Source organism: Lepisosteus oculatus, unplaced genomic scaffold, assembly GCF_040954835.1.
Source record: "Lepisosteus oculatus isolate fLepOcu1 unplaced genomic scaffold, fLepOcu1.hap2 HAP2_SCAFFOLD_93, whole genome shotgun sequence".
Classification (NCBI taxonomy): Eukaryota; Metazoa; Chordata; class Actinopteri; order Semionotiformes; family Lepisosteidae; genus Lepisosteus; species Lepisosteus oculatus.
The window spans coordinates 241,600-269,345 of NW_027168429.1; the positions used below are offsets into that span (position 1 = coordinate 241,600).

Consider the following 27,746-nt stretch of genomic DNA (forward strand, 5'->3'; position numbering starts at 1 on the left):
TTCCAGCTGTCCCCATCGCCATTCTCTCCTTCCTCCTCGCTCGGGGAGAAAACAGAGTCATTTTTCCTTTTCCTCAAGTCCAGCTCCTGGGAGCACCGAGGGGAAAGGGGTGCAGCCGATGCACCAGTCTCCTCTTCCCCCTCACCCACCAGCTGTTGCAGATCCTCCGTGATGGACTGGATGGAGGAGAGGAGGGCATCTGTAGCACTTGCAGAGTCTGAGAAAAGCAGCTCCGCTGAATCCTGGGTATCGTCGCTGGACCCGCTCCACCGGGGGGCCCCACACTGGCCCTCGTTCTGAGGAGCAGGAGTGGGGGAGGGGTCCTCGCTGTTCTCGGGGGTTTTCAAACCCTCGTGCTTGTCTGGTGCAGTCTGCGGTTGTGGGGGCGTAGTGGATTTCTCTTCCACCGGCCCCGGAGCCACAGCAGGACTGATCCTGGCTGGAGGCTGAGACTCTTTGTCCAACAAGGGTTCTTTGTTTGACTTGTTGTTTGCTTTGGCTTTTTCGGGCCGGTTTGGCTGAAACAAGCACTGCCTCATCCTTTCTCATTTTGAGTTTATAGGCGTAGGCGTGGGGGCAGTTCTTAAAAATGTGTCCTTCCGAGCCACATAAATTGCACTTTGGCAGCATTGAACAGTCAGAGGCTAAATGTCCCTGTTTGCCACAGGTCTTGCAGCATTTCACAGTGCAGGACGATGCCAGGTGTCCCACAGCACCACAGCGCCGACACACCTTTGGTTGTCCCACATAAAAAACATAGCCATTGCAGGCGCCCAGCCGGATTGTAGAGGGCAGGTGCCTTAAGCCTCCATTTACATTGTCCGGTAGCAAGCGAACCTCAAATTTTCTTGCTCCTGTTTTTATACCGTCAACATCTCTAACCTCAGTTCCATGGTGGACGGTGCAGTACTGGTTAAGCCAGGTGTGAATGTCCTCCGTCTTTGCCACTTCCGAGAACATAACAACATGCACCGTTTTCCTCTCTCTCTGTGTCAGAGGCTGCAAGTTGATCTTCTCAAGGGTAGGAACTTTCCCTCTTTTTGCCTCAAACACATCCACACATTGTTCAAACAGAGAATAGGTAGCAAAAACAACCTCAAATGCTTTCTGACCTGGGAGAGCGAAGATGAAATCCAAGTGCCGAGGTTCAAAGCCAAGTTCCTTCTGCAACACTTTTCTGCTGAACTGCATACGATCCATGAAGAGGTCATCCAAAAGCTCAAAACGCACAGCATTCTTACGGGATCCAAAACTTTGCATTTCGTGAACTGCAAAACAAACACTGCTTCCACAAAACAAGAAAACAATCCAACTACTCCACCTACAGGCTGATCAAGGTATCTCCCCTGCCAGGTAAGTATGAGTTGTACAGGCCCCTGCAAGCGGCCCGCACCCACAGCACAAATCGCGCAGCCTAGGCCACCTCCTCGCCCCGCACGCCACCGCCTCCTGCTGGGCCCACTCTTTCGCACACTCACACGCCACACTAACACTCAAAAGTGTGGGCAAAACGAGAAAACGAGCGCGCCGTTTCCTACACATCTGCAGTCGCCGTTGCGCATTCGCAGCATGTCCCGGGATGCAATTCGGCCTCATTTGCATAACTCCAGACCGGCAGATCGCCACGCAAGCTCGCGACGTGCGCCTGCCACACACCGAACAAACCTTTTCAGCAATTTCCAAAAAAACCGGCCTGCTCGCCTGCCCACAAGGCTCCGTCTCTTACCTGCTCTCCAGAGCCTGCTGCCTTCTGTGCTTTTCTCTCGGCACCGCTGCAGCGCACACAACTCCTGCAGCGGGAGGGGGGGAGAAAGTTCCCGCGCTCCGCCGCAGGGAAGGCTCGCTCCGTGCGCACACGTCCTTTCGATGCCAGTCTAACAAGTGCTCCGCATTAGCTGCGTCGGGGCTCTGGCGTGTCGCACCTCACCTCACCTCGCACTGCCCCCTCCTTGAATGTCTGCCGCTGGGCATGCCCCGCTCTCCTCCGCCTTATCTTATCGCGTGTGAGCACCGACAATGGCCACAATGCCGGGGAATGGCACCTGTAAAGTGTTAATTGGGGCACAGGAACAGCCCGTCTCGTCTCGGGGGCCGGCTTCAGAGACAATACAGCAAACACAGCGGGGCGGGGGAAGAAGACGACACCACACATGCGGGTACATTCAGCTCCGGCGGGAACGAGACATTTGTCGGTCTTTTCAAGTGCCGAGAGCCGAGCAATCCTTCACTTGTATTGTTTCTCCCGGGTGACTAGATCTGGCCCTGCGACTCTCGACTGGGCTCACCCCCGGGGCAGCCCAGCAGGTGTGAGCCTGGCCGGCACCCGGATGGGAGATTCCCCCCCGGAAAAGCTCCGGTTGCTGCTGCTCCTGCAAGAGGTGTGACTGGGACCAGTAGGGAGCGCTCACCCTGCGGGCTGTGTGGCTCTCTTACGCCCCAGCCTCCTGATGGCGACACTCTGCTGCACAAACAGGCGCCGTCCTTCGGGCGAGGCGTCAAACCGAGGTCCCGACCCACCTTGGCCATTAGGAAACCCCAGGGCGTCTCTCAAAAAGAGACGCCGGGGGTGTCCCTCTGGTGTTAGTGCTCCCCTTTACCCATCAGTCGGGGTCTCCTCCTAATCCCCGTCTCACCTGTAACAATCAATGACGAGGCCCCCCTGTCCGTGAGATTTAGTACTCGCGCAAGAGACCGGGGGCAGAGCGCGAACGCGGTCCCCCGCCCCCCACAAAGTGCGCGCTCCGGGTTCCCTCTCGGGGCCCTGCAACACAGCGGAAGGGCAGCGAGAAGGAGCCTCTTGCTCTGACGCCGCAAGGCCACAAGAGGGCAGAGGCGCCGCGCGCCCGGCCGACGTGTTGGACCGGTGCGCTTTACGTGCTGAAATAAACACGCGACAGGCCCGAAATGTTTCCAGAGTGCTGTGCACTGGAGGTTTTTGTCTGGCGAAGACTTGCCTGGTGCTCCTCCGTGCAGATTGTTTGTCCTCCTCCAGTGCGGGACGAGCCAACACAAGGGAGCGCATTCGCCAACATCCAGGCACGCAATGCGATTTGGAAAGCAGCTCCTTTCCAAAGAGTTGCACACGAATGATCCTTCAGTCCCGCTCGGGGGGCACGGAGCCCCCGCCACACACAGCTTCAAGTAGCGAGTCAGGCGCCAGGGCTTTCGCTTACAGCCACACCACCCTGAACACACCCGATCTCGTCTGATCTTGGAAGCTAAGCAGGGTCGGGCCTGGTTAGTACTTGGGTGGGAGACCAGTGGGGCCCGTTCAGCTCCGGGCTCATTGCCTGCAGCTCTCGGCTTGCGGGCCTGCCCAATTTGTGCGATAACTTGGAAAACACCCGGCCACACTGTGCCAGAAATGGCGCACTCTGGGAAGCCGCTATGCAAAGCGAGGTCCGAAGATCCCCTGCGGCCGGACACTTCCCGCCCCCAAAAGAAGAGAGCGCTAATCAGATGGGCGGAGATCGAGGACTTGCAGAGCAGACGACCATAATAAGAGCGATTGTGAGCAGTTTTGTTTTCTCTCTTTGACCAGCCCCGCTGCAACCACCCGAAGGCAGGGAAGCACAAACATTACATGGAACTCATTCATGCTCCTCTCCACGGAAATCTTTAGTAAAAGGCGAAAGATTCTAATAATATAAAGATCCAGTGTGTTGCACTGGCCTGGTCAGCCTGGCCTGGGGGATGGTGCACATAGCACTTTCAGTCCCTGAGGTGTTAATGGCGGAGGTGTTGGAGAGTGGTACCTGTGTGGGATGGGTGGGTGAGTAGCTGTCGGGGGTTGTAGCTTTTCCTTTGCAGCTTGTCCTATACCTCCTGTAGGCGTCCTTGCTCTCTCTTAACTTCTGTTTTAGCTCCCATCATGTATATGCATTCCTTTCATTACCTTTTAATTTTTAAAATGAACTCAAGTTGTGTATAATGTAATAATTTAAGTAGAATAGATTCTAATAATATAATGATCCAGTGTGTTGCACTACTTCACTGCTTCACTGCTCTATGCCGTCTGGAAATAAATCCTCAGACTGCTTACTGCCCTGGGCATGTACCGATAAATTACAGGAGCACATCTATATATCACTGCGTTGAAGCAGGGGACACACAATCACATCCTAAATACAGTGTTCCAGCACCATTGACCTCATCCAGAACGTATCATTTCTTGAAAGGGATTGCTGTCCGAATGCACATCTGAATCCCAAACAGAATCTCTAGTAAAATATTATCATTTGTGAAACAGGCAAATGACTGTCTCAGGGGCCCATTCTTCATTCTCAAGACACATGTATGCAGTACGTACACCATGCATTGAGCAATAGGGATTAAAGACACCACAGGTAAGGTTAGAAGTCATTCTGACTGTATTCTAAAATATTGGACTCATATTCTTATGATGGCAGACATGATGCTGCGTTTAAAACCGGGGTTAAAGGACATTATATGACTGTCAATTCTGTTTTGTTTTGGAGACTATTGGCTGCCTATGTGGTACAGTGCAGCGTGAAGGAAACATTTTCCAAAACTGTGTCAGCTCAAAAGTTGTAAGAAAACCTCTCCAGCTGCTTTAACTCTCTTCATTTTTGTCATTTAATGTGACACTCGATGTATAACTGGAGCCTCACATATGCAAACGGTGGGGCTCCAGTTCGACACCCAGTTCGACACCACTTTACAGTATCTGACAAAAGCATGGCAGACTGTGCCGGACCGGCAGATAACTTCTGCTTATTTTTACCATATTAAACATTGGAAATCCTCCCATTTGCATTTGTGACACTTGATTTTGGCTCCACCTAAGACACTCTTAAATCTTCAAACACTTTTCTCTTCTCCCGCAACACTCTTGTCTGTCAGCACTATGTGGCAGCGTTGCATGACAACCCATCTCACCACGGAAAGGAACCTAAAAGATTTGGTAAGAGAGGAGAAAAGGACTTGGCCTGTAGGGGGTTCGAACCCACGACCTTGGCGCTATTAGCGCCACACTCTAACCAACTGAGCTAACCAGCCACACGACAGTGCTCCTCTCTGTGCTGCAAAAAAATCGAACTCAGGGAATTTCTTTTGCCCTCCTTTGAATAGAAAGTCGTGTAATTCAGTGTACGGGCTTTCTCGTGCAGTTTCATGGTTCTTGTAACCCAAATCCTACACTGGCCTGAAGTGCCCCCCCATTTCACAGCATTTTTCAGCTGATTTAAAATGTACCTAAAGGAGAAGCATTATTGAAGACCATCAATTACCAAGAGCTTTTGTCAAAGGTTTTGGTGGTCATTTTTAATGACCACAGAGCGCTGTGACCTCGGTTTTACATCTCATCCAAAAGACAGCGCCCTTTTACAACACAGCGTCTCCATCACTATACTGGGGCATTGGGACCCGCACAGACCTCAGGGTGAGCGCCCCCCCGCCGGCACCATTAACACCGCTTCCAGCTGGAAGCTTTGTTTTTCCCTGTAGCTCACCCTCATCCGGGTACTGACCTGGCTCACACCTGCTTAGCTTCAGTGGGTTTTCAGTTGCGAGTTGCAAGGGGATGCAAGTGATGGAGCCGCTCGCTGCAAAAGCCACTGCATTGGCGGGGAATCGAACCCGAGCCTCCCGCGTGACAGGCGAAAATTCCACCAATGCTCAGTGCCTGGGCCTTCAAAAAAGATGCTTTTTTGGTGCTCTGTGCAAAAACGGTCGACATCTGCTTCCAGCTGCAAAATGCCATTCGCAGACGATGAAGAACTTATTTCCAAGGCAGCGGGTACAAGCGATTTGGCGTTTTAAAACCACCAGGAATAGGAAAGAGGCACGCTTCTTTGCTTGCGCCGGAACACATCGACAGGAGGTGGACAACGTAGTCGGCAGAATTCAAACCTGCGCGGGGAAACCCCAATGGATTTCTAGTCCATCGCCTTAACCACTCGACCACGACTACAGAAAGCCCCGCCGCCGCTGCGTTCTTGCTACAATCTTACCTGGATCGCGAGGCGCCGGCGGAAGCCTATTTCAAAGTCATTCTCCGTTTCAAAAAAACATTTCCAAAATACAAGCCTTGCAGACAGACACGCCTCAGAGGACTTAAGGGTGGCTTCATGTCGGAATGATAAAGTCTCCCCGTCCGGACATGAAAATGCCACTCTGTTACACACAAAAAAAGAATCAACAACAGAGAAATGCCCACAAGCATTTCAAAAGCCGCACCACGCCGCACTTGAAATAGCTCTTACAATAGAATCGCAGGAATCGCCTTTTTATTTACGCTCTTACCAACGCAATGGAAAGCAAAACAAGGCAAAGCAGAGCAAAACAAAACGAACAAACGAAAACCCTCACGTCCCGCACTTGCATATAACACCGTTACGTGCCCAAGCAGTAGTGTATGTCGCATACAGAATTCATTCGAAATCATTGATTTCTCCAATTAACAAGGGTCCCTTTTTGAACCTGCGAGAAGCATTCTTTCAACGTAACAGATTTACTCCGGGGAACAGCAGCATGACATCGAGAGTAGCTCAAGCTTTCAGCACCCGTATCGGACTGCGTGTATGCAGACACCGCTCAGAATCCCCTGTAAGATTCTCCTTCAACTCCGTTTTGCAGTGCTTTAGCTCTTTCAAAAGGCTTCGCTTTGCTAGTCACAACCCAAGGCTCATGACAGCATTTGAAACCAAGCGCCACTGCGTTGGCCGGGAATCAAACCCGGGTCAACTGCTTGGAAGGCAACTATGCTCACAACTATACCACCAACGCACACCCACAGGTGCTCTGCAGGACACCACCAGAGAATGCTCACGATTTCGGAAGCTGTCTCCGGGACGTGCTGATTCCACACATCCTGAATAAATCATGATATTGTTAGTTGCTGTAGCTAGACGTTCAAATGAGTTTCATGGCCAGATGGACTGTTACCTTCAGCGGTATAGTATTGCAGTGAGACAGCACGATGCCTGCAAGACTATGTCACGCTAAACGCCACAGATTGTGTTTGTCCGTTCGTTTCAGTCGTCCTGCAGCCACGGGAAGTGGGACACAAACATGCTGCAATGCTTTCAAGACGTTAGGATTTGTTTGTGCAACATCCGAGAAGAGTACTTGTGGCTTGAATGTGAACTGTACGTGCCCGCCCCCTTTCCTCTGTAGTGCATGAGTTCCTCCCGGCATGCCCTTCGTCATTGTTCTGTCATCTTGTATTTAAAGGGTTGTATTTCTGCTGCTGAAAATAAGCAACGGTTTTCTCACAACGCCCATTGTTCCCGACGGAGCCCTTGTCTGTCATGAAATTCTTCAAAACCTCAAGCTAGAAGAAGAAGAAGACGACAAATATGAAGCGTTACCGCAACGACATGCCATGAGACGATCGATAACGATTTCCATAGGATCCCCGCGGTTGCCTGGCAACCGTCAGCTTTGCGCAGTGGCAGTATCGTAGCCTGTGAGGTTTAGCCGAGGCGCGATTATTGCTAGTTGAAAACTTTTCCCAATGCCCCGCTTCCGCCGGTTTGCAATACAATCGGCGAAAGCAATTTTTGACAGTCTCGTCAGAGACTGAGCAAGGTGTTTAAAGACAGAATTGGTCATGGTGACATCATGGTAGAAAGAAACGAGCTTGTTACGTCTCAACAGAAACGCTCTTTAGCTCTTTTAGCGTTATGCAGAGAACAGCATCTGTCGAGATCACTTTTGTGTCAGCGCGAAACGCCGTGTGCTGTCAGTTTGATTTCATATTGCTCGTAGCGGCGCCCGGCTTTTGTCTGTCAAACGTTAGGTTGCGCTTCTTCATGCTGCATCGTCGGCATGAGTGGAGCTTTTTAAACGTCTGTACTAACTGCGCCCCATAAGAAATCGTTTGTCCCCGTTCAAAAGAGATTGTGCGATGTCCTGCAGCGTTCGCAAAGCAAGGCTTTGACAGTTTGAAAAGAGGAATTTATTCTGCTTCCTTTGCGTGCAGTAGTTACAAAGTTGAACGTCTTTACACGATCTGCTGCAGTTTTCAGTGGGTGGGCTTTGTCAAATGGCTTGGAAAAACGCACTGTGTTTCGGCTCGGGAAACATCATGAGCAGCTTTTAACACATACAGAATTAATTCGAAATCATTGATTTCTCCAATTAACAAGGGTCCCTTTTTGAACCTGCGAGAAGCATTCTTTCAATGTAACAGATTTACTCCGGGGAAAGGCAGCATGACATTGAGAGTAGCTCAAGCTTTCAGCACCCGTATCGGACTGCGTGTATGCAGACACCACTCAGAATCCCCTGTAAGATTCTCCTTCAATTCCGTTATGCAGTGCTTTAGCTCTTTCAAAAGGCTTCGCTTTGCTAGTCACAATCCAAGGCTCATGACAGCATTTGAAACCAATCGCCACTGCGTTGGACGGGAATCGAACGCGGGTCCACTGCTTGGAAGGCGGCTATGCTCACCACTATACCACCAACGCACGCCCACAGGCACCCTGCAGGACACCACCAGAGAATGCTCACGATTTCGGAAGCTGTCTCCGGGACGTGCTGATTCCACACATCCTGAATAAATCATGATATTGTTAGTTGCTGTAGCTAGACGTTCAAATGAGTTTCATGGCCAGATGGACTGTTTCCTCCAGCGGTATAGTATTGCAGTGAGACAGCACGATGCCTGCAAGACTATGTCACGCTAAACGCCACAGATTGTGTTTGTCCGTTCGTGTCAGTCGTCCTGCAGCCACGGGAAGTGGGACACAAACATGCTGCAATGCTTTCAAGACGTTAGGATTTGTTTGTGCAACATCCGAGAAGAGTACTTGTGGCTTGAATGTGAACTGTACGTGCCCGCCCCCTTTCCTCTGTAGTGCAGTTCCTCCCGGCATGCCCTTCGTCATTGTTCTGTCATCTTGTATTTAAAGGGTTGTATTTCTGCTGCTGAAAATAAGCAACGGTTTTCTCCCAACGCCCTTTGTTCCCGACGGAGCCCTTGTCTGTCATGAAATTCTTCAAAACCTCAAGCTAGAAGAAGAAGACGACAAATATGAAGCGTTACAGCAACGACATGCCATGAGACGATTGATAATGATTTCCATAGGATCCCCGCGGTTGCCTGGCAACCGTCAGCTTTGCGCAGTAGCAGTATCGTAGCCTGTGAGGTTTAGCCGAGGCGCGATTATTGCTAGTTGAAAACTTTTCCCAATACCCCACTTCCATCGGTTTGCAATACAATCGGCGAAAGCAATTTTTGACAGTCTCGTTAGAGACTGAGCAAGGTGTTTAAAGATAGATTTTATCATGGTGACATCATGGTAGAAAGAAACGAGCTTGTTACATCTCAACAGAAACGCTCTTTAGCTCTTTCAGCGTTATGCAGAGAACTATGGAAGCCCGTTTCCGCCAGGGAGTATCTCAGAATTCCGACCTAGTATCTCAGAATTGCGACTTAGTAACTCAGAATTGCGACTTAAAATCATTCATAAATCATACAAGATCTAAAGGCATGGGGAGTTGTATTGTCAAGTGCCCTGATAAAAATCAAATTAATGCAGGTCTACAATAGTTTTGCTCGTTATAATCCCTACACGGTTTGCAAGATGGACACCATTATAGAGGACTTATTTTGTCGTGGTTACACAAACCATGAAATTTTGGTGTTATTGGAGGAATCACACAATGTAAAACTGAGTCTTCGGACCTTGGAAAGAATGCTGTGTAAGAATCAGCTCTGGCGAAGGCGAAACAAGACAGATGAAGCGGAGGTCGCCTCATTCATACACCAACAGCTACAGACTTCTGGCAGACATCATGGCTATCGGTGGATGCACCAGAAATGCTGGATGGCAGGGATAATAACGGATAGAGAGACTGTCCGTCAGTTACTGCACCTTATGGACGGGCGAGGAGTAGATCTGCGTGCGCAAAATCGCCTGAGACGCCGGCAGTATTACAGCCGCGGACCAAACTATGTGTGGCATATTGATGGGTATGACAAATTAAAACCTTACGGGATATGCATCAACGGGTGCATTGATGGCTTCTCGAGAAAAATGATCTGGTTAGAAGCATACAAAACCAATAATGACCCATGAATTATTGCGGATTATTTTATAGACGCTGTCTATAAAAACAATGGTCTTCCACAAAGAGTACGACTTGATCATGGAACCGAAAACACCCACGTTGCTGTAATGCAAAAGTTTCTGGGCGAAATGAATGAGGATAGCACAGAATGTGTCACTCTTTGCCCAAGCACTGGGAATCAGAGAATTGAACGCTGGTGGGCTACACTAAGAGCACAGTGCAGTCAGTTTTGGATGGACCATTTTGAACAGCTGAGAGAAGATGGCATTTTGTTGACACCTTCATCGACAAATCACTCATTCAGTTTTGCTTCCAAAACACCATACAGGTAAATGAAACATACCTGTCATTACAGATTTTGATATGAATAGTAAAACATAAAATTCTACTATGTTTTATACTATTATACTTATTAAAGATCTCTTCTTTGAGTTCCATAAAGTGATTTAACAAACCTTATTTCAAAACAATTGATTTCTATTGATTTCTATAGGAGGAGCTCAATGAAGTGCTGACTGCCTGGAATAATCACAGAATAAGGCCAACCCACAACCCTCGCGCTCCCAGTGGACGACCTTCAGCGATGTATGCTGCCCCTAGTTTATATGGCGCACAGAACTATTTGCAGGCAGTTGACCAAATCAAAGTCGATATCTGTCGAGAAGACTGTTGTGTAAAGGACTACCCCTGTGATGAGGATGTCTTCCATCTTTGTGTTGAACTGATGGCTGAACAGAACTTTGCAATGCCAGATGATGTGTTTGAAATCAGTGACCTTTACTTAAGACTACATGAAATGGTCCTCAATGGGCTGGACCTTGAGTAGGAATAGGAGAATAGGGGACTTTGCACTCTCTGGATAAGATAAACTGCTTACAAATGTGGGATCTAGGTGTTTTGGTGTTTTGTTTTTCTCAAATGCCACAGCATTTGATGTTACACATTACAAGTGGTAAAGATGTTACCACTTTTAATGTGTTGTCTTTAGATCTGATTTAACATTGAGTGTGAAATAGGATGAAACAAGGAACAAATGAAAGTAAATGTGCCAAAAGATGCAAACAGTGTAAACAATCTTTAATGGACTATAGATAATGTTTACACATAAAAGCAACCCAACTTTGATTTGACAATAACATTATCTAACATTATATGAAATGTTTGACAATAACATTACCTCACCTCTCTCATTTCCTTTCACCAAATGCAATGTAAATATAGTACAAATAATATTCACTAAACGCAAGGCATTTGAACTCATCTGCAATCTTGACGTTTCATAAAAATGTCAGACAAAATCCACAAATAGCCAAACTAGTCAAACACAAATAAAAAAATTCAGATTCTGCAAAGTTACCGCTACCCCAAGAAACATCTAACTGAAGAGTTAATAACAAAGATTCATTCTAAATCAAGTGCTAACCAAAGTGAGCACTTAGAATTCATCTTTGCCATGAACTGTCCAGTTATTGTGCAAATAAACTCTGCTGCCATATTGTGACTAAATTACATACAACGCAAAAGTTGTAACATTACTAGACACTACATGGCACCAGAGTTCATTGGCACAAAAGTGCTTGGTAGCTTAGAGAATGCACATCGCTCAAAAAAGAACTTTTATTAAACTGCATCACCATATTTTTTTTAAGGTGAAAAAACATCCATTAGTTTCTCACTCAATATACTGTATGAACAATCAGTCTAAAAGAAATTCTTGTACCAAAATGACAAAAATAAAAGTGCAATTTAACCTGAGACTTTTTAATTTCTTCAGTGAAATTATGAACATTCTATCATAAGTACACTCAAAACTCAGTATATCTTATATGCTTATATGTGTAAAGGTACAGACTTGGTCAGATGGCCTTTAAATGCATACTGTGAATAAGTATACTTTACCAAAAGTCTTGAATGGTGAAAGATGCACATATTTCTAATCTGTGTAGTCTGTAGGTCGACAGACTAAAATACTAAACTATGTCCATTACCCATATATTAATTTCCAAAATTTTGTTCATTTCACACCTGAAGTCAGGATAGCTATCATAATGAATAGACACTCTCAAATAACAGCCACATGTATGTGCCATAGGTCTTCTCTCAAATCCTTGCATGTGTGTGAAGTCAACAGTTACAGTCTTGCCAAGAAAAAGATCTGAGCCTGTGCAGAACCTCAGGAACAGAGACTGTTTCCTTCCATCACACTCTCACAGGCATGTTGTAATATGCTTTGATATTTCCTTTTCCCCTGCATTCATTGTGCAGGGAAACTTCAGTGACCGTATGATTTTCCTTGCCGTTGGCTGCAAGTTTTCATACACAGTTTAAATTTCCTCAAGGGCTTTGCTGAGGGGAGCGAGTACACTTTCCCACTGTTCGATAACATAAGCAGGCTCTTGAATAAGGGTTTTGTGAGCCAGTTCTTGCAGAATTTGTTCAATGTTGTGTGCATTTGGCATTCTTCAGCAGCTGTAGTTGTCCAAGAATTCCTTTAATTCATCTTGGTCAGAACTGTTGAAGTCTCTGCGACAACATTCCAAGGTATAATAGTCAGATTCTGAGACATACTTTAGAAAATTGTCAACAAGATCACTCTTCACATATCCAAGAGCTGCCTGTTCCAAGATTACAGGAGCAAGCTTGATGGGCAAATACTTCTCTTTCTGCCAACCAAAAGAAATAATTTTACCTATACTCTGCCACTTTTTTTTGCCCTAGTCATGTCGGAGAAATGGTATCTTGAAAGTGTTGCCTGTTGTACATTGTTCATAGAATTCATGCCATAATTCAGAGAGGCAATCTCTGAGAACGCCTCCATCATCATATCCATTCTCATACTGCCCATTTGGTAGTAGAAGCTTTACTTGAATTTCTGATTGAGTATATTAAAGGCGTTCATCAGTGAAATGTTCAATAAGCTCAGATAGTATCTGGCTGTGATGGACAACAAGGATTTTTTTGTCTGGTTCCCTGAGTTCTTGTGCCAGAGGCAAAGTGTCTTCTAGACTTTGTTCTCCCATCTCAGAGAGGTCTCCATTGAAAATTGTAATGATATTGCTATCCTCCACATTTTCCCAAGTAAATATGGTAGAACTTTGCCGAGCTAAACTGGAATCGTCTGTGACATCTGCAGGATAAAATTGTGCCACGTCATCACTGCCTAAGTTCAAATCATTTCCAGTATTTCCAACATAGATGACATCTAATGTTTCTAATTCCAATGGTGGATCAATTTGTGAGTATGTAGAGGGAAAATCCTGTGTGTTTTCCTGTGAGTGATCTGCAGTGTTTGATTCTTGCTGTGTCTCCACACCACCACTGTCATGTTTCATTTTGGTTGACAGATAGAACCTCATGATAGTTAACTTTGAGGCTTCATATAGGGCTCCCACTGTACTGTCCTCATCTAAGGAAACTTCTTGATAATTTGTCAGATCCACCTCAAACTCAGAAATATTTCCATGTGCATTCTTTCCATCTGGGAAAAACAAACCTATTGCCTCCGTTATGAGGTCTTTTTTTCCAGTCCTTTGAAACACTTAACTTTCGTGTTCCACCACCTTTTTGGTTCTCACCTGGATAAAGCCTCCTTTTCCTTCATCATACAGCATCCAGCCCAACTCCACTTTCCTTACTTTCCTCTGTGTGTTCACATCTTGATGATGAGTGATATTTTCTGGATGCTTACACTTTTTTCTTTTATTCAGTTTTGACTTCAGTCTATCAAAAAGCTTTGATTTCCTACTGTTGGGCTCTTTTTCGTGTCTCCTACAATATCCCATCACTGCTAATCTGTCTCCATAAAATGGCAAATAATCCCTCATCTTTTCATCTGTCATTAACATCAGGACACTGGCATCAATCTAAAAATGAAAAGTGTATTATCAATTTTCTGTTTCAAAATACCATACTTAAAGCATCATTTTATGTGGATCAATATGCTGATACTGGTTTAAGGAAAAAGTCCATTCGGGATTGTGGAGGTACTGTATGAAGTGAAAAAATCTACTATACAGTACGTGAAAATATCAATATACTGTACAGTACTGTGCAGAAGTCAGAGACCACCCTTGCATTTATTTAATTTCCAGTTCAAACAGCCATTCAATGCAAATTATTTAGTTTTTGGTGTCAGAAAATAATGCAAGAAACATATATTTGACAGAAGAGTACACTAAATATAATATCAAATCTATCAATATTTGCCCACTCTTTACTTTTGTGCACCCTTCTGGCACTTTAAGTCTTCCATCCGTCCAATCAAACAAGTTACAGCTGTGTCCTCCCAACACAAGTTGATCCCAAAACTGTCACTGACATTATATTAGAACACTTTCCATTAAAAGTGACACTAACATTCAAACAACTACCAAACACACCATAGCTGCCTTGCACATGTCTTTGTCATGTGCATCTGAAATGGCAAGAGGCGATATTTCTGATAAGATTAGCTATAAAGATAGTTCACTTGCATGAGGAAAATATAAGCCAAAGGAAAATAAGTGAAAAACAAGTTTCCAAAACTGGAGATAAAAATTACTACAATATATAGAGAAAATGGGACTCCTAACAATCGTGCAAGGCCTGGTAGACCACTGAGAACATCAGCATCACATAGACAGAAGTTAACGTTTTGATCACTCTTGCATCAGATCTGAAAAAAATCCACATGTGTTTCTGTCAATACTTCCATTGTAAGAAGACAACACAATGCTATGGGTCTGAAGGGATGTGTATCTGTCAAAAAGTCACTATTTGAAAAGGAAATAGACAAAAGAGAAGAAAATTTGCCCTAGAACACCAAAACTGGACACTTGAGAAAAGTAGGTTTTATGGACGATGAGTTACAGAGTGGATTTGGATTTGAACCAGCAGAAGTAGAAAATACAACCAACTTCTAAGACTGAACTTTGGAGGTGTTTACAAGAAGCATGAAAAAATATCCCCGTGGATTTATTTGAAAAATTCAAAGAAAGTCTCCTGTAAATAATGGAAGCTGTAATAAAGGCAAAGGGTGGACACAATAAACAATGAAAGATTTGACATTATATTTAGTTGTGGATGCTTTTGTGTAATTTTGTGTTAAATATATGTTTCCTGGAATAATTCCTGACATTGAAAAATAAATCAATTGCACTTAATGACCGTTTTGACTGGAAATTAAATAAGCAAAAGGGTGGTCTCTGACTTTTCACAGTACTTAAAGTGCTGTTAATAGCTACAGTAGGTCAGTGGGAGTTAGTTATAATAAACAGGAACACATTCATTCTGTTAACTACCCTTTCTTCCTTCATTTTTTCGATAGTGGACTCTGGAATGTCCCTCTCCCTGAGGAAATCGATAAGATCCTCCATCCTGCAATTGTGGCCTAGGAAGCACACATGGGACAGTGGTGCAGCATTGATTAGTTAGCATAGTGTAATTACCTAGCCTCCTGTTTGCCCAGACTCCAACAGTATGCATTATAGTACATTTAGAAGTAGTCCAGGACAGGCAACGATGACCAACACTCGCCACACATTTGCATTCACAGGGTGCACATACAGTAGGTCACACCCCAAGGGTATGTGAATGACAAATGTAGAGTAGGCTTTTCAATTTAATCTGACTTGTCACATACAGTATGCATTCACAGGCAGCACCTCACTCAACTAATCACTGTCTATAGAACACCCGGTTAGCTTGAGCTCAAAGATACAGATTTGATACAGTCTAAACTCTGCAGAAAGTTATATCTCCTGAAGGAGGGTTGGTCAATACTAACCTAGTGACTAGTTTTAACCTACTCTACCTTGTAATCATCTTAAGAGCAGCTAACTTATCAAAAAGTTACAGAAAGCTGAATCAAACCACAGCTGTAAAAACATGTTCTGTAAACCAAAAATTGATATAACTAAGTTTTGGAATTGTTACTAAACACACACGAATGTCTTCATTATAATAACGGTTGTTTTGTGCGTGTCACTTGGTAATTTACAGCCTTAGGAAGCCGAAAAGACCGGATGGAGGGTTTGTAAAAATTAGACCGTTGTGCCTATCAAAGTTCGGCTCGGGAGACATACGGGCCGCTCCCATGGTAAGACGTTTGCGACAGTTTAATGTAGCCTGATCATGTTTAGTAAACATAAACATGCTTGTGATCCTGGTATGTTTCTGAGAGATACGCAATCACAAAATTGTATCTGAGCAATTAGACGGAGAGATATTGGGGTTTGGCCAAGTACATTATTGGAAGGATTTTGAAAATAAATAAGCATATCAAATCTCTTAACGTACAAAGGGGGAGAGTAAACAAAAATAATAAAAGACGTTCCCTTTAATGTATGTCTGTATTGTTACGGGTTTCATTAATTGTATCGAAGCAAATTTATGTTTTGATCGTGAATAGGCGACCCCAGATTGACTCGCGTAGAAGCTCATAGCACCATCCTCGCTCATATGGGTCCAAAGCTAGCTATGTTACTGTGCTGAAATAGCTGCTGGTAAAGTGTTTGCAGGAGCTGCCTTGTACAAACGGACGAAACCCCCACAAGAGTATAGGCCTACTGTTAGTTTTGCCTCATTAATTAGGTCGCACTTGGGAAGGTTAAATCGATCAACCAAAACCATCCAAGTAGCTCTTGCATATGATTTTTTTTTTACTTAGCTACGTTAGTCTATGTACAATTTACGCAGACGTTATTTAAGTCTGTGAATTGTATGAAGATATCAGTAGAATGTGGCACTGTACCCGGACTGAATTGTGAACAGTAGATTTCCTATGCCAGATGAGCAACCTACTGTACTTTCATTGCTGGCGCCAGAAGTGACGTCAAAACTGTGAGAGTTGAAGTCAGAATTCTGAGTTGCTAAGTTGCAATTCTGAGATACTATGTCGGAATTCTGACTTACTAAGTCGCAATTCTGAGATACTAAGTCGGAATTCTGAGTTGCTAAGTCGCAATTCTGAGATATTAAGTCGGAATTCTGAGTTGCTAAGTCGCAATTCTGAGATACTAAGTCGGAATTCTGAGATACCATAGCGCGTTTTTTGTTACGCCCTGGCGGAAACGGGCTTCCATAGAGAACAGCGTCTGTCGAGATCACTTTTGAGTCAGCACGAAACGCCGTGTGCTGTCAGTTTGATTTCATATTGCTTGTAGCGATATGTCGTTGCTGTAACGCTTCATATTTGTCGTCTTCTTCTTCTTCTAGCTTGAGGTTTTGAAGAATTTCATGACAGACAAGGGCTCCGTCGGGAACAAAGGGCGTTGTGAGAAAACCGTTGCTTATTTTCAGCAGCAGAAATACAACCCTTTAAATACAAGATGACAGAACAATGACGAAGGGCATGCCGGGAGGAACTCATGCACTACAGAGGAAAGGGGGCAGGCACGTACAGTTCACATTCAAGCCACAAGAACTCTTCTCGGATGTTGCACAAACAAATCCTAACGTCCTGAAAGCATTGCAGCATGTTTGTGTCCCACTTCCCGTGGCTGCAGGACGGCTGACACTAACGGACAAACACAATCTGTGGCGTTTAGCGTGACATCGTCCTACAGGCATCGTGCTGTCTCACTGCAATACTATACCGCTGGAGAAAACAGTCCATCTGGCCATGAAACTCATTTGAACGTCTAGCGACAGCAACTAACAATATCATGATTCATTCAGGATGTGTGGAATCAGCACGTCCCGGAGACAGCTTCCGAAATCGTGAGCATTCTCTGGTGGTGTCCTGCAGGGCTTGCATAGCGGCTTCCCAGAGTGCGTCGTTTCCGGCACAGTGTGGCCAGGTGTTTTCCGAGTTATCGCACGGATTGGGCACGCCTGCAAGCCGAGAGCCGCTGGCGATGAGCCCGGGGCTGAACGGGCCCCACTGGCTCGTTTCTAAGGCCAGGTGCATTGCCAACCACGACCGGCAGGGCAGAGGCTTTGAAGGCGGCCTGGGCTCCTGCAGCTGTGCAGCCACACACTCTGGTTTCTCTTCATTTCGTAGAAATCTTTTGCCTTTTACTAAAGATTTCCGTGGAGAGGAGCATGAATGAGTTCCATGCAATTTTTGTGCTTCCCTGCCTTCGGGTGGGGCGCAGCTGGGCTGGTCAAAGAGAGAAAACAACAACGCTCACAATCACTCTTGTTATGGCGATTGTGGCCGTGTGCTCTGCGAGTCCTCGGTCTCCGCCTGTCTGATTGGCGCTCTTTTCTTTGGGGGGCGCGAAGTGTCCGGCCGCAGGGGATCTTGGGACCTCGCTTTGCATAGCGGCTTCCCAGAGTGGTCGGCCAACCAGTAGAGGTGCAGCTCGGAGTAGGACGGGCGGAGGAATCTGACTGCGGCGCGCAGGGCAGTCGTTGCTCGAGGGGATCTACCAGCAGTCCGGCTGGCTAGTAGAAAGTCTCTATGCACAGAGTGTGACTGCGAGTCCTCACAAGTCACTCTTTTGCCTGGGAAGAAACTGGTTCGTTCCCGGTCCAGCGCTGCTTCTGAATAAGCTATTCAGGTTGTCGACGAGGGTCCAACTGTAGGCTGCCGTTGATCAAGCGGAGCATTCACGTTGGTAGAATTCTGAATACGTACGGGATCTTCGGCCTCGCGCTTAGAACAAAGTCCAAGTCCCTTTGTAGACAAAAGCAGTTGTCATGTGATTGTCTCTGAGGATGCGCGAAAATGGCCAAGGAGAGCCCCGATCTGAGCTTGCGCTCCCTTTTTGACCAAGACACAGATGTGTGCTGATTGGTTGAGAGTTTGGCGGGCATTGGAGACCCACGTGGTATTACCACGCCCTGCCAATCCCTGATTGGTTGATCAAGGTGAGATATAAGTCACTTACTCTTGACACTTGGGAATGCAGTTAAGATGTCCATTCGGCACTCCCTAGACAGATAGGCGCCAATGGATGACCATTGATCATGATAGCCAGGCTTAGCTAAGTGCATCCCCGTCTGGGAGCTGTCCCTTATCAAACGAAAACATCTTAAATCAGCCTGCATGAATACTTTCTCTGTGGCTGCACTACAAAGATGGAGGGTGAGATGGGGCCTCATTTAGGAAAGCATTCCAACGCTTAATTCTGTCTTATTAACAAGCATTGCCGCTACACTTTTATGATGACAGAGTCATGTTCAGGTACTTTGCTTAATGGAGGAAGCTCATTTCGGACTCTGTGATCTGCTTACCTGGAAAGGTCTGCTGTACTACTACAAGAAAGAAGTAGAGTCTGGAAGAAGGGACAATTTTATGATGCTTTGGAATATAAAGTTTTTTTTTCTTTGAAATCGAAATGAATCAGAATATCAGTGCAAAAGACAAACTCTTGGTTTGCTTTAAAGAGATATGGTTATAAAACAGACAACATGTAGAAAACAGGTGTTTCTCACTTTTGGAAAAGAATGGACCGGGGGTAATATTTTACTAGTTGCAGGACTGAGCTCACTGGGTTACAGTCCTGCAGTGTCACATCAAGGCCAGTGGTGCAATGGATAACACGTCTGACTACGGATCAGGAGCTTGGAGATTCGACTCCTGTCTGGCTCCGGTCATTTTTAAACGCATTGGGCTACTCCCTAAATAGCCTGTGCTACTTACTGCATTGTAATCGTACCCAGTAAGAGATTTCCTTCATGTAAATGAACTGCACCTGACAGCTTTAGAAAAACACCTGGGCTCAGTATGGTGCTGAGAGCTCAGCGTTGCTGTTGTTCTAATTAGCACGCACTGCATCGGCTATGACCCAAACTTTTCAATTATTCCGATCAGTAAGTCAACACGTAGTCCACATGAAAGGTAGAAATATTCTCTTGTCTGTCTCTTGTTTGTATAGAACTGAATGTCCCTGACAATGTACCTTTAGTTTTAATTGAAGAACGGCCTTTGTGTTCAAATATATCAGACGTTTACGTAACTGCTCATGCGACACTCAGTTGTAATTAGTCAAGAAATAAAGTCGAACAACAGCTGCGGGTTTGATTCTGAACGTATCAGATTGCAGCGCCTTTTACTTCCATTGACAAATGATAGAGATTCGAAGAGAGATCCTTCAGACCAGCAAGCAAACCCACGGCTATTTCGGTTTTCTATCTAGGCAACGTTGGTGTCTGCAATAGCATACATGAAAGCGTGATGCAATTTCTGTGGCTACATTTGTTGCACGTCATGCACAGTAAGAGTTTTTCTAACATCAAATAAAAAGTCAACAATTAGCGACTTTGTTTGTATAGAAAGCGAAACCCAGCTGTTTTCCGTGGAGCAGGTTTCAGACCCGTAGACCTGTTTTATTTGTAGGGCAGGGCGCATTCCCAAACACGAATCTTCTGTTTAAGAAATGCTTTGGGCGGCGTGAAGTGAAAATAAGAAATGGGCTCCAGATGCACATGGAAGCAATCAAGTGTTTCATCCGAGCTGTTTCAAAGACTGCTCAACAGCTTTCCTTTTACAGAGGCCCAACGATTAATGATGGGGGTGCACCCTTCAATGCGCCTTACGACTCTAGGGAGTGATTGAGACGATTCGTAGCGTGTGCTCATTTCCCTCTATTCCCCGTGTTGCAGTGGTAGGATGACGTAAATTATTGCTTCGACACGTAATGGCATTATAATCAAGTGCAAGAGCTGAGGGCTTTTGTTTTGTTTCGTTTTCCATGGCGTTCGTAAGCGCTCAAATCAAAGGCAATTCCTGCGTCTAACACGAATGTAAATGCTTTTGAAAGTGCAGTGTGGTGCAGCTTGTAAAATCCTTGTCCACATTTGTGGTTTGTTGATGTTTTTTCTGTCTGCCAAAGTTGCATTTTGACATCCGGATGGGGAGACTTTATCATTTGAACGTGAAGCCAGCCTTAAACCCTCTGAGGCGTGTCTGTCTGCCGGAACGTATTTTTTCAAAGGTATTTTTTTTTAACGGAGAACAACTTTAAAAAAGTTTCCGCAGCCACCTCGCACTCCGTGTTAGATTATAGGAGGAATGCGGCGGCGATAAACTTGCTGTAGTCGTGGCCGAGTGGTTAAGGCGACGGACTTGAAATCCTTTGGGGACTCCCCACGCAGGTTCGAATCCTGCCGCGTCTGCCGCATGTTGCCTTGTGCCTGCGCGGCAGAGGCGAAGTGCTGCTTCTCCTTTCCTGGTACTATAAAAGTGCTAAATTGCTTGGCCCCGCTGCCATGGAAATGAGTTCTTCAGATAACCACACATCTTGCGTTCGCACCTCTGGTGCTCTACTTATGCCTTTGAAAACCTAATGAATAAAGCTGAAAAACCCGACACGATATGTAGGTGCTCGTAAAGCACGGAGTAAAGAACTGTTAACAGCAAGGGTTTCAGTTGGTTAACTGAGGAGAGGGCGTGATCGCTAATTGTTGACTTTTCATTTGATGTTAGAAACACTCATACTGTGCATGACGTGCAACAAATGTAGCCACAGAAATTGCATCACGCTTTCATGTATGCTATTGCAGACACCAACGTTGCCTAGATAGAAAACCGAAATAGCCGTGGGTTTGCTTGCTGGTCTGAAGGATCTCTCTTTGAATCTCTATCATTTGTCAATGGAAGTAAAAGGCGCTGCAATCTGATACGTTCAGAATCAAACCCGCAGCTGTTGTTCGACTTTATTTCTTAACTAATTACAACTGAGTGTCGCATGAGCAGTTACGTAAACGTCTGATATATTTGAACACAAAGGCCGTTCTTCAATTAAAACTAAAGGTACATTGTCAGGGACATTCAGTTCTATACAAACAAGAGACAGACAAGAGAATATTTCTACCTTTCATGTGGACTACGTGTTGACTTACTGATTGGAATAATTGAAAAGTTTGGGTCATAGCCGATGCAGTGCGTGCTAATTAGAACAACAGCAACGCTGAGCTCTCAGCACCATACTGAGCCCAGGTGTTTTTCTAAAGCTGTCAGGTGCAGTTCATTTACATGAAGGAAATCTCTTACTGGGTACGATTACAATGCAGTAAGTAGCACAGGCTACTTAGGGAGTAGCCTGATGCATTTAAAGATGACCAGATCCAGGCAGGAGTCGAACCTACAATCGCCTGTTCCGTAGTCAGACGCGTTATCCATTGCGCCACTGGCCCTGGTGTGATACCATAGGACTGTAACCCGGTGAGATCAGCACTGCAAATAGTAAAATATTACCCCCGGTCCATTCTTTTCCAAAAGTGAGAAACACCTGTTTTCTACATGTTGTCTGTTTTAAAACCATATCTCTTTAAACCAAACCAAGAGTTTGTCTTTTGCACTGATATTCTGATTCATTTCGATTTCAAAGAAAAAAAAACATTATCTTCCAAAGCATCATAAAATTGTCCATTCTTCCAGACTCTACTTCTCTCTTGTAGTAGTACAGCAGACCATTCCAGGTGAGCAGATCACAGAGTCCGAAATGAGCTTCCTCCATCAAGCAAAGTACCTGAACATGACTCTGTCATCATAAAAGCGCCCCTGTAATAAAGAAATTAAATCCGAAATCAAGAGGGCAGTTGCCTACTGAAATACAAGAAGTCATCAATTTTAACCTGGCAACACATTAAAGGCTGCATCTATACAAGTACGATTCTAGAAATGCTCACCAGATTACGTTTTAAGAAGGAACTGCGCCTCAGGTTCCGCCAAGATCTTAACTCGGATGGCAGGATTCAGAGTCCGGAGTGCGGACTGATGGCGCACGGAGGGTCCATATACTGTGGATCCCTCAGTGATCTTCCGCGTATTCAAACCGCCAGCGTGTGACTCCCCTGTCCCCGTGACCTCATTGCTCTGCTCTCTCTTCTGTGCAGCCGAGCCCGACTCACGGTAAAGTGAAAAAAAGATGCCCTCAACGTGAGATTTACTCTGGAGCGAGGATAGATGTTACCTTTTTATCATTGAACAGGATGTATGTGATGTGGCGACTAGGTTCAATTTTGTATCCTCTTTAAAAGATTAAGGACTGCGGTGAGCGTGATTTACCACCCTTTCAGCTAAGAACCCGACGTGCGCACCGTTTAAGCTGCATAGACTCGGTCGTTTAACTCTTCTCCATTAGCAGGGTTAAGGTTAAAGAAAAAAACATTGCTGACTTCTTTTTTTTTTGCCAGCCGCGAGCGCTGATTAGCAAGGTTTGTATTTCATGTTTTGCAAGTTGCATCCATTTTAAGAAAAACACGTTGCGTTAAAGACAGGAAATGAATACTTGCATTTAATTAAGTCTAGCCGTAGGCGGTTGTCCATAATGACCAGTTCTGTTTGAGAAGACAGAACAAAGAAGGCACCGCTGGGATTCGGACCCAGGATCTCCTGTTTACTAGACAGGCGCTTTAACCAACTAAGCCACGGTGCCCCAGGAGTGCTGTCCTTTTGCAGCCACTTGGACACACCACTCAGACACATCTGCATTCGGTGTGTGCTCCGCCTGCTCGTTGAGCAAGTTGCCACCTTTACATACAATAGCAACATCGACACCAAGAGAAAGGGTGACAAATGGCTCTTATCTGGAACTTTTCAAGTTCAAGGAGCTCAATGTGCTTTCTGTGTACAACAGGGCCACTGAACTCCACACTGGCCACTGAACCACAGCAGTGGCTTGCTGGCTTGACATCTCCCAAGGAAAATGATAAAATCGCATGTGGAATAGGAAAATGACCCTCGAGTACGAGGGGAAAAAAAGAAAAAGATCATCTGGAGCGTGCCAACCCATGTCCGGACAGCCCACTTTTGTCGACGAGGTGGCCGAGTGGTTAAGGCGATGGACTGCTAATCTATTGTGCTCTGCACGCATGGGTTCGAATCCCATCCCCGTCGCTCTCCATATCTGACGCGTGTGCCTGTTTGATTTTGTCCCTCCTGTCGTTTGCTCCGGTGCTAGAGCCGTACATTTTCTAGCGGTTGCTGAACATGGTATAGTAGGCTAACGTCGGTATCGAGCAGTAACAGTAACAGTATTTACGTGCCGCTGCTGCCAAGTGGCTCTGGGTTGAGACCGCGTTTTCACTTACTTGCAACACAAACGGAGAAAGCGATTTTTGACAGTCTCTCGAGAGACTGCGCTAGGTGTTTAGGGATAGACTTTGTCAGTTCCCCCTGGGATGATGGCCTCTCAAATAGTTTGTGATTCCTCTAGACGTTTATACAGTAGAAGCCTGCTTCGTGGCTTAAATCCAAGCTAAGGAAACGAGTTAGAGGTCTGATGCAGAGCTGCGAATTCAATGAACGGGAACACTACAGTACATTGCACTGTATGTGTGAGGAAAGCTGCCCCCTTCTGTCGACCGAACAGAGGACTGTAAAGGATACCGCCAAGAAACTTTAGGGTGCTGGTTGGAATCCAGCTCTAAAGAAGCCCCTTTGGGTGTTATGTCATCAAAAAGTAAGAACAGCGAATCTCCCTTTGATCAAAAGCGCAACAGAACTGTTTTCCGTGGAGCAGGTTTCAGACCCGTAGACCTGTTTTATTTGTAGGGCAGGGCGCATTCCCAAACGCGAATCTCCTGTTTTAGAAATGCTTTGGGTGTCGTGAAGTGAAAATAAGAAATGGGCTCCAGATGCACATGGAAGCAATCAAGTGTTTCATCCGAGCTGTTTCAAAGACTGCTCAAGAGCTTTCCTTTCACAGAGGCGCAACGATTAATGATGTGGGTGCACCCTTCAATGCGCCTTACGACTCTAGGGAGTGATTGAGACAATTCGTAGCGTGTGCTCATTTCCCTCTATTCCCCGTGTTGCAGTGGTAGGATGACGTAAATTCCTGCTTTGACACGTAATGGCATTATAATCAAGTGCAGGAGCTGAGGGCTTTTGTTTTGTTTCGTTTTCCATGGCGTTCGTAAGCGCGCAAATCAAAGGCAATTCCTGCGTCTAACACAAATGTAAATGCTTTTGAAAGTGCAGTGTGGTGCAGCTTGTAAAATCCTTGTCCACATTTGTGGTTTGATGATGTTTTTTCTGTCTGCCAAAGTTGCATTTTGACATCCGGATGGGGAGACTTTATCATTTGAATGTGAAGCCAGCCTTAAACCCTCTGAGGCGTGTCTGTCTGCCCGCACGTATTTTGTCAAAGGTATTTATTTTTTTTAACGGAGAGCGACTTTGAAAAAGTTTAGGGTACGGTGTTCCCTGAAGGGCTCTCAAACCCCGCATTTCAGATGCCTAGCTGTATCGCTGATGTGTTGCACCTCAGAATCACTTTTAAAACTTACCTCTGGTATCTTTAATCTCTATTGCTCAACGCGTGGTGAAAGTATTGTATAAATGTGTCTGAAAATGAGCAATGGGCACCTGAGAGACTCATTTGCCTGTTTCACAAATGATCATATTTGACTAGAGATTCTGTTTGGGATTCAGTTGTGCATTCTGACAGCAATCTCTTTAAAAAAACGATACATTCTGGATGAGGTCAAAGGTGCAGGAACACTCTATTTAGGATGTGTTTGCACTTATTCTGTGTCTCTAGCTTCAACACAGCGATATATATATATATGCTCACTGATTGTTTGGTACATGCCCAGGGCAATAATCATTATGAGGATTTATTTCCAGATGTGCTAGGGGTAGTGTTGTGAAATACTTCAACACACTGGATCGCAGGTTTAAACCCCCTGCACTCTTACTCCTTAAAAACCAACAAATGCAGATATGTAGCAATCATATTGTAGCAGACACTCATTTGCCTGTTTCACAAATGATCATATTTTACTCATATTTTACAGATTCTGTTTGGGATACAGATGTGCATTCTGACAGCAATCTCTTTCAAAAAATGATTTTACCTTATCGCGGCTCTGCCCTTCTTGCCTCTTTGGACAATATCTCCATCTTGTGGTCGTTGTTGGTAATGTCTAGACAATATCTCTATCTTGTGGTCGTTGTTGTCTTCTTATGCCCTTTTTTATTTCATTTCTCTATTAGTTGATTCTAGAATCTCTACAATGGAGTTGAAAACATCAGTTTTATAGCAGACAATATGACATTATTTATAGTCCAATTAGAAATTTATTACCCTGTTTTTAACATAATAACAAATTAAAATTGATTAAAACTAAGTTTGGAACACCAGGGAACATAAAAAATGATTTTTAGGAAAACCATGAGGTTCTCTGTGTCCGATGCCTGCAAGGGGAGAAAGCTAGAATCCTTTGATTTTTCAAAATTTGAAAATAAACATCATACAGATGCAGCCATTCAAAATGCGCGGGCGATACGGCATTATTTTGCGGTACGCTGTCCGCAGTCTACCGCAAGCTACCGGTAAATACCGCGAGTTACCGTAAATTCTCCTATAATACGACAAGCAAAATAATAGTATCCGGAATTTCCGCAAGGTGGAGCTAATAAAGCTCAACCTCTCATGTTTGAGCTGTGGCCATCAAAGTCTTTAACGAAGATATTACTAATAGTATTAATAATGAATGACCTTGGACAAGCTGTAAGTGTAAACTCAAAGTATTGCCCTGGTCAACATTATTTTTTTCACTGACCTTCTTTGTAAAAGTAACACCACAGCATTTCGCAATCACGCATTTGTTTCCAATCATGCAAAGTACAGTAATTTTTGAGAATCGATTCACCATGCCTTTCACATGCTCATAAAAGAGATTGATTTAGGAACATAAACATATTACCGTATGAAAATTGTACTGTATACAGTATGTATATGTATATTTAATGTCTTAACTGTGCCCGTTTAAGTATTGAATATTCATATCTAATTTTACCACTGAAGGGAAATAGTAGCTGAGCATAAAAAGAATAGGAGCATACTGCAACGCGTGTGAATGCCATAAACGATATTAATTTTGGAACATAAACATACAGTATATGGCTGGTCTTGGTACTTCAAAGAAAACATACACGAAACATGGTTTCATTATGACCAGAATCGGTCTTGAGATATTTTTAACTTGATTTACAGTATTTGAGAGGTATGTCTTAACAACGATACTACAGTGCGTAAATACTGCTCACGTATATGTTTCTAGGTTTATATTATGCATTTCATACGGTCAAATTACTTTTGAGCAACTAATAAGAAGCGCGAAACGGTATGCGTTTTAGTTTCGTTTTGTGCTGGGACCCGTGGATTGATTAGAGATATCAAGTACATACAAGTCATTTTTTAAATGTTGTAGTTCGTCTTGAAAAAATGTTACGAGTACATCATCTATCAACAATTACACAGGTTCTGTTTCCATATTGCAGATTTTGGTTACGTAATATTATTTTCTAGATTTCACGTTGTGAATATATGATTTGGGCAAACAGAGCCGCAAAGAAGTACATTATAGGTTGTTGGTTTTTTTTTGCAGTTTTATCTAGAACAAGCGATGCTTAAACCTTTGTCTGATTCTTGTGAAACTATCCACACGACAGTTACAGTACCTAGGAGTTGACTTCAGTGATGTCACTGATGGGATGTTTCTAAAAATCCATCCTCTGTAAAACGTCTTCTCTAGTTGTCCTGCATATGTATTCGCTAATGAAGCTGTGTGTTCTGAGCCTGGATCTCTACATTTCTGTATGAACCAGCTTAGAGGGCTAAAGACAGCTTGTGTTTAAATTGAGTGTAAGGCAATTTATGCTTCTAAAGTCATGGTCAGCATTTATTATTGTACTGTGCTGTAAACTTGTTCTGTGCCTAGTCACATTATTTTATAGCGTTTTTATAGTGTTATCAAATCCGGTGGCGCTGTGTGTTAGTTTCCTGACTCCCATGTCACATGGTCTGTGATTGAATCCCATGGAACTA

General features: G+C 44.6%; 6 non-coding genes and 1 pseudogene across 6 annotated transcripts; 4 read left to right on the forward strand and 3 right to left on the reverse strand.

Annotated features, from left to right (window-relative positions):
• Nucleotides 1–3,552: 3,552 nt before the first annotated feature.
• LOC138236711 (U5 spliceosomal RNA) lies at nucleotides 3,553–3,663 on the reverse strand (annotated as a pseudogene).
• A 3,012-nt stretch (nucleotides 3,664–6,675) lies between these two features.
• On the reverse strand, nucleotides 6,676–6,747 carry trnag-ucc (transfer RNA glycine (anticodon UCC)). Its single transcript has one exon. It is a non-coding gene; the product is annotated as a tRNA-Gly (tRNA).
• A 653-nt stretch (nucleotides 6,748–7,400) lies between these two features.
• Nucleotides 7,401–7,542, forward strand: LOC138236752 (U4 spliceosomal RNA). Its single transcript, XR_011188818.1, has one exon. It is a non-coding gene; the product is annotated as a U4 spliceosomal RNA (small nuclear RNA).
• A 1,537-nt stretch (nucleotides 7,543–9,079) lies between these two features.
• Nucleotides 9,080–9,221, forward strand: LOC138236670 (U4 spliceosomal RNA). The gene has a single exon (XR_011188743.1). It is a non-coding gene; the product is annotated as a U4 spliceosomal RNA (small nuclear RNA).
• An 8,771-nt stretch (nucleotides 9,222–17,992) lies between these two features.
• On the forward strand, nucleotides 17,993–18,109 carry LOC138236683 (U5 spliceosomal RNA). Its single transcript, XR_011188754.1, has one exon. It is a non-coding gene; the product is annotated as a U5 spliceosomal RNA (small nuclear RNA).
• A 5,162-nt stretch (nucleotides 18,110–23,271) lies between these two features.
• On the reverse strand, nucleotides 23,272–23,345 carry trnat-agu (transfer RNA threonine (anticodon AGU)). Its single transcript has one exon. It is a non-coding gene; the product is annotated as a tRNA-Thr (tRNA).
• Nucleotides 23,346–23,724: 379 nt separating this feature from the next.
• On the forward strand, nucleotides 23,725–23,806 carry trnas-gcu (transfer RNA serine (anticodon GCU)). Its single transcript has one exon. It is a non-coding gene; the product is annotated as a tRNA-Ser (tRNA).
• The last annotated feature ends 3,940 nt before the right edge of the window (nucleotides 23,807–27,746 follow it).